At 39.7% G+C, this 10,255-nt stretch overlaps 1 long non-coding RNA gene across 2 annotated transcripts; it reads left to right on the top strand.

Annotated features, from left to right (window-relative positions):
* Positions 1 to 4,076: 4,076 nt before the first annotated feature.
* On the top strand, positions 4,077 to 6,288 carry LOC143707232 (uncharacterized). 2 transcript variants are annotated; one of them, XR_013193118.1, is made up of 6 exons: positions 4,107 to 4,165; positions 4,266 to 4,325; positions 4,789 to 4,857; positions 5,120 to 5,175; positions 5,414 to 5,486; positions 6,204 to 6,288. It is a non-coding gene; the product is annotated as an uncharacterized LOC143707232 (long non-coding RNA). The 2 variants fall into 2 exon arrangements; XR_013193117.1 differs by lacking the exon at positions 4,266 to 4,325 and having other exon boundaries at positions 4,077 to 4,165.
* The last annotated feature ends 3,967 nt before the right edge of the window (positions 6,289 to 10,255 follow it).

The following is a 10,255-nucleotide window of genomic DNA, read 5'->3' as shown; positions in this document are numbered from 1 at the left end:
CTTCAGCGCCAGTCCTTGGATTTGCTGATCCCAGACTTCCCTACGTGTTGACCACTGATGCAAGCATAACAGGACTTGGGGCTGCCCTTTATCAAGAGCAGGAGGGTCAAATGAGAGTTATTGCCTTCGCGAGCAGGGGTCTAACCAAAAGTGAGACAAAGTACCCCGCGCACAAATTGGAGTTCCTCGCGCTCAAGTGGGCAGTCACTTTAAAATTCAGTGATTATCTGTATGGAGGAGAGTTCACTGTAATAACAGACAGCAACCCACTCACCTACATCCTAACATCTGCAAAACTTGACGCGACCAGTTATAGGTGGTTGTCCAGCCTGTCGACCTTCAATTTCAAGATCCAATATCGTGCAGGCAAACAAAACTTGGACGCTGATGGACTCTCCAGGCGTCCTCATGGATGGCCCCTGGATGACCTTACCTCCCAAAAAGAGCGTGAAAGAATTAAGCAATTCACTCTTCACCATTTAGCAGAATCAGAGCAGCCAACAATTCTCCCAGCAGCAGTGAAAGCCCTCTGTGAGAGACACCAAGTCTATCAGAGCTGTGATGATCCTGACTTGTCATGCTTCCAACCCATTGTGTTTGAGTCACTGTGTATTAATGCTAGTGCAGTACCTCTAGAGTTCCAGCAAGAAGATACCCATGGCCTTCCGATTCTTTCCCAAATATCTGAGGAAGAGTTGAGAGAACGTCAAAGGGCTGATCCAGAACTCAAAGAAGTCATTAAGTACCTTGAATACGGGCATAAACCTGAAGGAAAACTTGTGCCTGTAAAGATAGACTTATGGCTGAGAGAGTGGAACAGATTGGAGTTCAGGAATGGAGTATTATTCAGAAGGAGACAAGATGAAGGAGATGTGCTGTATCAGTTGGCATTACCTGTGGATCTGCGGGAGACGGTCTTGACAAGCCTGCACAACGACATGGGCCATCTTGGAATTGAAAGGACCCTGGATCTGGCTAGGTCCCGGTTCTACTGGCCAAAGTTTGCAATGACTGTGGAGGAGAAGATAAAGGCCTGTGAGCGTTGTGTGAGACGGAAGACCCTTCCCGAGCGTGCCGCACCCTTGGTGAACATAGCAACCAGCAGACCCCTCGATCTAGTCTGCATAGACTACTTGTCGCTGGAGCCTGATCGGAGCAATATTAAGGATATTTTAGTGATAACTGATCACTTCACCAAGTATTCCATGGCAATGCCCACTAGGAACCAGAAGGCTCAAACTGTGGCCAAATGCCTGTGGGATAACTTCTTCATCCACTACGGGTTTCCTGAGAAAATCCTCAGTGATCAGGGACCCAACTTTGAGTCAAAGTTGATAAAGGAGCTATGTGGAATAGCAGGAATCCGTAAAGTAAGGACGACACCTTACCATCCCCGGGGCAACCCGGTTGAGAGCTTCAACAGGACGCTGCTTCAGATGCTTGGGACCCTGGATGAGAAGGGGAAGACCTGCTGGAAGGACCATGTGAAACCGTTAGTCCATGCATATAATTGCACTCGTAACGACTCGACAGGATTCTCACCTTACGAGTTAATGTTCGGGAGGCAACCTCGGCTACCGGTTGATCTGGCCTTCGGTTTACCTGCTAAGTCGTTCCCATCTCATTCAAGTTATGTAAGAAATTTGAAAGATCGCTTGCAGGAGAGCTACAGGGTGGCAAGTGAGAACGCCACAAAAGTGGCAAGACGTAATAAGAAGAGATTCGACGAGCGAGTGGTCGCCTCATCCCTTGAGATCGGGTCCTGGTGAGGAACGTCAAGCTGAGGGGAAAGCATAAGTTGGCAGATAAGTGGGAGAAAGAGGTATACATAGTGATCAAGAAAGCTGTTGACTTGCCAGTCTATACCGTTCAACCAGAGGGAAAGGATGGGCCGCTTCGTACGTTGCACCGAGACTTGCTACTACCCTGTGGATATTTGCGAGAAAACACACCTGAGGAACCAGTAAGACCAAAGACACCTCGGAGGCCTACAACTCGAGCAAACCCTGGTACAGAAGATCCCGAAAGTGTGACTGAGGACTCTGAATCAGAAAATTATTGTATGGATTATTACACACCCAGGTACTTGCCAAGTGTTGGAAACAGAATTCTCTCCAATTCCAGACCTCAAAAGCAGTCAAGTGGTGGAGTGACAGCAGAAGTTTCTCCTGAAATGAGAACTGTGATTAATACAGACCCTGAGAAACCTACTCCAGTGAAGTTGCAAGTGAGCTTGCCTAACCTACCTGACGCTGGGGAGGGAATTCCACTGGATGAGCCTGAGAGAGAGGATGAGCAGGTGATGGATCTCGTAAGAGCAGATGTGTTGAGTGACTTACCTGTTGGAGATGACCCAGGACTGGTAGAGCAGAGAGAGGAATCTGATGAATCTAAGATCTCCACTGAGGATGATAGGACTGATGTCCTGCCGCAAGACAGTGTTGTTGATCAGAGAAACCCTCAGAGTGACCAGACAGTGGTTGACCCGGTGGGAGAAGGTGTCCTGAGGCGTTCGCAAAGGTGCCATGGGCCACCAAAAAGGCTACAGTACCCTCAATTAGGGAATCCCCTTTCCTTGGTCATACAGTCCTTACTGCAGGGACTCAGTACAGCGTTCACTGCATCACTGGAGGAGTCTGACTGCCTTGGGGAAGCCTCTCCAGAAATGGAAACTGGATCTCCCTCTGCTGTAATTGCACAGCCCGAACGATGCAGTGGGACCTGCATATCTTCAAGGCGGGGAGAGTGTAACCCGGGTAACCCAGGCTACTAATAAAATAAAATGAAAGTAAAAAATAAGTAAGAAAGAAACAGATATAAATCACCGATTAAATGAGGTGATGGGCTCTTTAAGAGCTAGTATCAGCAGTGAACCAAGCCCCGCCTATCTGCTACTGGTGGAGCGAGTGAGATGAGGCAGCTACACGGAGCGATCTTCAAAACCCCTCCATGTAAGTGATTAATTCAGAGAAAAGTGATCGAATACAACAGAAAAACAGGATTTCTGATCTGATGCTGTAATATGAAGGAGCTGATGCCAGAGTAAGAAGCGGATGAGACGGAGGCTTGTGAAACAGATCGATGCAGATACACGGAACATCAATGTGCCACAAATGAACTTCCTTGTAGAAAATATATAAATTCATCGCCTTGGTGAGTTAAAGCTCAAACATTGACTTGACTTTTATGTAAAAAAGGTGCCGCGGATCTGATAGAGAAACAATACAGAGTGTTTATATAGGCCGTGCGAGCCGAAGTGGATAGCACCCCAGCTAACACACGACGTAACAGTTACGTAATGTATTCGTACTTTTTGGTCACGTCATGACTTTACCAATTGACAACGTAACTACAACGTCGCATGCTCGTAATTTCATTACCATCATATTACCAACCCACAACGTCGTCAGTACGTCCTCCTAAGGTTATAAGATAACCAACAACGTCGCAGATACGTACTCTAATCGTAATTACTTGGTAATTTTATGACTTACTGGCAACGTAACTACAACGTCGCATGCCTGTAATTTCATTACCATCATATGACCAAACCACAACATCGTCAGTACGTCCTCCTAAGGTTATAAAATAACCAACAATGTTGCAAATACGTACTCTAATCGTAATAACTTGGTAATTGTATGACTTACTGGCAACGGAACTGCAACGTCACGGGACCGTAATTTCATTACCATCTTTAATTTATATAAAGATAGTGCTTAATTCATTCTCTTTTAATGTAATATATATATATATATATATATATATATATATATATATATATATATATATAATACAGATGTCTTGAAATTGCTTTACAATAAAAATAAAAGCAAAATGGTGTAAAAAAAATAAAGCATAATTGTAAAGTGAATGGGTCATAGAACTGCACAATGAGTTTTAAATTCATTATTTAAAATTAATGATATTATAAATTGTTAAATGTTATAATTCTAGATGTTTATTTAAATGCTGCGTGCCTTTTGACGTGTTCTATGGTTTCAATGGGCGTACGTGTCGCATCAAAGTCCTTGTCGCATTCAAAGCTATCTGATTCAAAGACAGGAGCGCGCGAAAGCAGATGGAAACCATGGAAACGAGGAAACCTCATCAACTGACAAACAGCAAAACTAGCGTCTCTCACTGTTGTTTTCACTGCGTTCAGGTAAGTTTAGTTACCAAAATCACACAAATAATACATACAAACGTTCCTGACATCTTTCTTACGTGTAATTGTACACTTCTGTTGAATATTTACTTTATAGAAATGGTTTTGTGTCTTCGAAAAAGTCCGTTAGCATCTCAACCGTTTTCAGAAGAGCTAAGTTAAGTTTACATTACAATTGAGCTCTTGTTTTACATAAGTTTGGGGTTTTAACAACATTTTTGTGTTGATAACAGTTTTTGATAGTTTTGTTTTGCTGGTAACTGTTAATTTGTCAATGGGTGATTGGAAGTACGCTGATTTATTTAACCTGAAATAATTCACTGTAAGTTAACATACTGTTAATGACATCACTTACAAAGATTGATAATAAGTGATTTCAGGAGGGACAGAAAAAAACCCTCCACAACAAAGGGGGAATTATTGTTTAATCATGATAATAATTTCATATGCATTTATTGCACAATATATCAACGTTACCTTATATATTTTTTATATATATTCTTTATCTTTTCTGCATTTCATCTCTGCTCTAGCTTGCTTCCTTGTAATAAACCCTTTGTTCTATTGTAAATTCTATGTAACATTGTTGGCTCCGTGACACATTGCATGTTATTTTCTAGAAGATCATCATGCTGATGGCCTGCTGCACCCCCTGTCCAAGACAACCTCCACGGCTATGAACTCGACTAGTAAGCAAAACCTCAAACATAGTGTTCAATAGTTGTGGGTCTGTAGGATTTATAATTTTGAATGAAGTCTCACTTTAAATTCATTAATCCCATTTTTTTTCACTGACATTGTCCTTGAGAAGCCTGTAGGCTAAATAATCAGCTAAATAATAGGCAGCAAATATAATGTTATAATGGTCATAGTTAAATAATTCATTTAACTATTATGATAACAGGATATCATGGTCATTGGTATATATATATATATTTTTTTTTTCTCTAGGTGTGTTTTTAATTATGTTGGCCAATGAGACAGACACCATACTGTCCAACTCAAAGGTATTTTATATGTATTTTTTCATTGATAAATACTGAAATTCTTTTTACTTTCAAATGCTGAATTCAGGGGGTCGACAACTTTAGGCACGCAAGTTATTTTTCACAGATATCTGTCCAGTTTACTCATGGCTCATACTCTTAGCCTTTTAAAATGTTTGAATGTATATCCGCAATACAATATCAGGGGGTAAAGATATCATTAGAGTTTTTAAAGTTATGGCTATGCTCTTGTTACCAGATGAGATATCATTTGACCCTGTGATTCTTCAGGACAAGATCTTGATGCCATCCACACTCAGTACATGACGAAGGTGAGTTTCACAATAGCTATCACAAATCAAGAGACAGAACACAACAGGCCTTCATCCATATGAACTCACACATATGTAGGCATGGGTACCGAAACCCAGTATTAAACATTAAACGGGCCCTGGGGCCAAATTAAAGAAGACCGCAGTATCGATAAGCTCAGATGTTATCGGTTCTGCTGACGGTACTGAAGAAATTACACACACTATTTATTATAGACATTGTCTTGCACATTCTGTGAGGATTAGGAGGGGTGTTTTAAACAGTCTTCATACAACATGTGTTTTTCAGTCTGGTTGTTTGTAATTTTGTAAGAGTAGGGAGAGGCTGTACCTCAGTGAAGACTTTTTACATTCGATAATTCAATTTCCGTACCTGATAAGTTAGATTTTCCTAAAAAAAACATCATGCACTGCTTATTTCAAATGTATTTTTCTTCAATTGAATTTATCCATGCTTGTAATTTGTTTATAATTTTCAATGCAGATTCACTCCTCTAAATAAATAATCTCTTGAAATTTGTTTTTATATCGCAATATATATAGCAGCAGATAAACAAAATATTTTATTTAAGGTTTTCAATATTGTGCAGCCTTAATATTGAGCATTTAACCTAACCCTAATTTTAAATTGAACCTGGAATGATAATTTGTGATACCAGATGAGATGTATGTATGTATGTATGATAGATTTTGAACTGTACTATGTTTGTATTGCAGGTTTTCTGGGATCCACAGCGGAAGGCATCAAGGCGTGAGATGTTGGCCTGGACAGATGTATCTGTACACCACACCGACCTCTGCTTTTGGACGGATGGCTGATTACTACCATGTTCTGTATAGGTTTTATTATAGCAAAACTGAGCACCTGTGACAGTGGAATCTGTAGGTGTAAAGTAGTCAGACATCAGTACAATTAAAATCACAGAGAGAAAGTTTTTTTTTTTTTTATAGAAGTTTCAAACTTTTTTCTCTTACACAAAAAACACTGCAGTTACAGCTTTTCAAATTCTTCATTGGAGATGCACAAATACTTTTCTTTTTTTCAAATCACAAAGTAAGAAATGTATGCTGACATTTAAAGCGCGGCCACACAGGGGGTTATAGCATATGTGACTGAATAAAAAGTAAAGTGTGACCACATGAGAATAGCCAAACAGTATAGATGATTCACAAAATTATACACCAAGAAATGTGCATAATTGGCCAAAATGTTACTGTTTATCAACAAAAATATGACCCCATGAGTTTGGTAATTTGTAGAATAGGATTTGTGCACCTGCAATGAAGAATTTAAAAAGGTGCAACTCATGTGTTGTGTTTGTGAGAGAGAAAGGAAAGAAAAAGAGGCTTGCAACTCATAAAACATTTTCTCGAAGACTTAAAATCTACAAATTGCACTGTTATAGGGACTCTGTTTTGCTTCAATAATACTAGGTATAATACAGTGTCAATCTTATTAACTTATTTATTTTTCTATAAAATAATTTACAGTACCGGTCAAAAGTTTGGAAACATTACTATTTTTATATATTTTTTGGAAGAAGTCTATTCTGCTCATCAAGCTTGCATTTATTTGACAAAAAACAGTAATATTGTAAAATATTATCATAATGTAAAACCGCTGTTTTCTATGTTTCTCTTTTCTATGTGAATATATAGTAGTGTAATTTATTCCTGTGTATAATATTATATCATATAACACTGAAGACTGGATTAATGATGCTGAAAATTCAGCTTTGCATCACAGGATTAAATTATATTTTAAAGTATATTAAAATAGAAAACCATTATTTTACATTTTCATTATATTAATATAAAATTTATAAACCTGTTTGCACACTGTTTTTGCTGTTGTTTGTGCTTTGTTCTATAGTAAATGAACTGAATTAACCAAATACTGAGTCTGTATCTTTCGTATGTCGTTGAAAAGTCTCCAAAATAGTTCTGGGCAAATGAGGACAAGTTAAATTAGACCACTGTATGTCCGCCCATATTATATTAATTAAAAACTAAAATGACCAACTGGTTACCAACACACGACTGTTGATCCACGACGTTGCCACAACGTCGCAGTTACTTACTGACAACGTTACAAAGTTACGTCGTGACAACGAATCCAGGAATTTCACTTTTCTGGTTGCCTTACGTCGCCACGGTGAAAGTTTGGTCACCAGATTACGTTGCAGTTACGTAACAGTCACGTATTTTTGTTAGCTGGGACATGGGCTAAAGCTGACGCACGTGTGAGAATGCTAATGAGCGAATGAAGTGCTATTAAGTGTTAAAGTGTTATGTTTAATGTGTTGATTGAAGTGCATACATCACATGTGATTTGACGATGATATTGTCGAACTGTGGCTTAATTATTGTTCTGCCTTGTGTTTTGCAAGGCTGGGTTTTTTTGTGAGATTCAAGTTCTTCTGTGATGAGTTCCCTGTTTCGTGCTGGACGCACGAGGTGCAGATTTGTATATGGCGAGCCACCCACGGAACCGTTTTCTCTGTTGAACTGTGTTTTTGAGCCATCAAACTGGTAGGAGAATTCTTTCTTTTACTTTTGGACAACCGGGACTCCGAGTCATTGAGGTCATCTTGTTTTCTTTTTGATTTTCCAACAAAAGACATTGATTGTGATCCTGAATCATTCTAAAAGAATCAACAGTTCTCTGAACTCATCGACTCGAGTTATGAACTCGGGTTAACTGAATTGATTTGACAAATCTTGAGTCTCTGATTTACATTGGACAGACTATTAAGTTTTAAAGAGAAAGTGATTTGTTTGCAACTGAAAGTGAAAATTCTGAATTTCATTCTGTGAACTGAATCAAACTGATTGTTCATTTGATTTGATTTTGAGGTATTTGAACTATTGATTGCAATACTTTGTGTGGAAGCATTACCCATTGTTCTTTACTTTTATTGTGTTACAAGGAATCTGACACAGAGGTTTATTTTATTTCTTTTATTATTCAAGTATGTGACAATCTGATTCAATAGAGTACTGTCCAAAACTGAGTCCACGTATCTGGAAAAAAAAACAAGAGTGTGAATATTGTCATTTATCGTATTTTATTTATTTGTCTTTGTAATTCACACATTTTATGTAAAAGTATATTTCCTCTTAATACAAAACCAAACTGAATGAGAAACAAGACTTTGCATTGATTGTTCACTCACCTGTTGTGCTGTCTTCCTCTCTCCAGTAGTCGTATCTTTCTTCTGATCAATTGGCCCATATTGAATGTTACGGTAGTAAGACACACTAAACACGTGTTGCACGCTACACTTTGGCGAGCCGGCCAGGAGAGAGGACGCAGCAGCTGCTGAGGTGAATAATCAATTAAAATAGCACATACAGTGAATCAGACAAAAATGTATGTTGTAGAACGAGAAAATGTCAATGTGCAAAATGCAGTAGTTGTCAGTGGCATAACACTAACTGAACTAGATGAAGCTCTTGAGGCTTATCTGCAGAAGTTTGGCTCTGTTCGACAAAACGTACTAATTGATGACCCATGCTCTGAGTTTCATCATAATGCAGTAATAAAGTTTTCATCCAATTCCGCCATGTCCAACCTCAAGCCTCAGCTACCCCCAACCATCGTAAGTCCCACTGATGCGGACACAGTGTTTCATGTGCGCGCCTTGAGTAGCGTATACACCCCTACCGCTACTAGCGCCACCGCAGGATATTTGGCGAAGTTACAGGCAATAGCGGATGCCAGTGGAGAATCCCTTCAGGACGTGCTCCAACGAGAATTGAATAAGATAAGTGAGATTAGAACTCCAGTTGACGCGTCGTCTAGAACAGAGCCTGAAATAGAGCACCATCCTTGTAAATCAAGTTTTCTGACACATGCCACCAGCACTCCTCAGCATCCAGTGTGTGAATCACTACCTCTACGGAGAACGGAATTCGCTACAGAGACATTGACTCGCCCTTTGAAGAACGATGAACTCAAAAACCCAGTCAAGGAAGCCATGAGCGCTGCATCACCGCATTGCTCAAGGGATCTCGACGACAGCACTACTGAGACGGTATCACTGAAATTCCCTATGACTGCTGTACACCCTCCAGGTATCCAGAAAGTGGTGATGGAACACATTGTAAGAACGAGTGACTCCTTGTCCCCACACAATACCCCGTTTCGCCTAAGAGCTTTCTCTGGGAGGAGCCCTCGCCCAAGCAATGAGCCTGATTTTTACACCTGGCGAGCAAGTGTTGACTACCTGTTGAACGATCCATCCCTTCCAGAGTCACACAAGACACGGAGAATTCTAGATAGCCTGTTACCGCCTGCTTCCGATATCTTTAAACGTGAATCCAATCGCTCCATCGTCAGAGTGCCTTAAGCTACTAGAGGCGTCTATGGTTCGGTGGAGGATGGAGATGAATTATTGGCTAAGTTCATCAGCACCCTGCAGAATCCCGGTGAAAAATCATCTGCCTACCTCCACAGATTGCACGTGATCCTGAGTGCTACCATCAGACGTGAAGGTGTTGCGGAAGGTGAACGAGACCGATGTTTGTTGAAGCAGTTGTGTGTTAAAGTTGTGAAGTTAGTTTATACAGTTGGTAAAGGTATTGAGAATTGAACATTTAAGATCACATGTAGTCATTTAATAGCTTTATCTATTGAATCTAAAGCGTATTTATAGTACCTTCATATATTTATTTATTTAAACCGTGCGTAATTATAATTGATCAACTAAAATTGTATATGTATGATCGATTAAGGGTATAATAATTACATAAATAATATCTATATC

The sequence above is a fragment of the Siphateles boraxobius genome, unplaced genomic scaffold (assembly GCF_051911475.1).
Source record: "Siphateles boraxobius isolate OS27281-9 unplaced genomic scaffold, OSU_SipBor_1 41, whole genome shotgun sequence".
Classification (NCBI taxonomy): Eukaryota; Metazoa; Chordata; class Actinopteri; order Cypriniformes; family Leuciscidae; genus Siphateles; species Siphateles boraxobius.
This window is presented reverse-complemented; position numbering and strand designations above follow the sequence as displayed.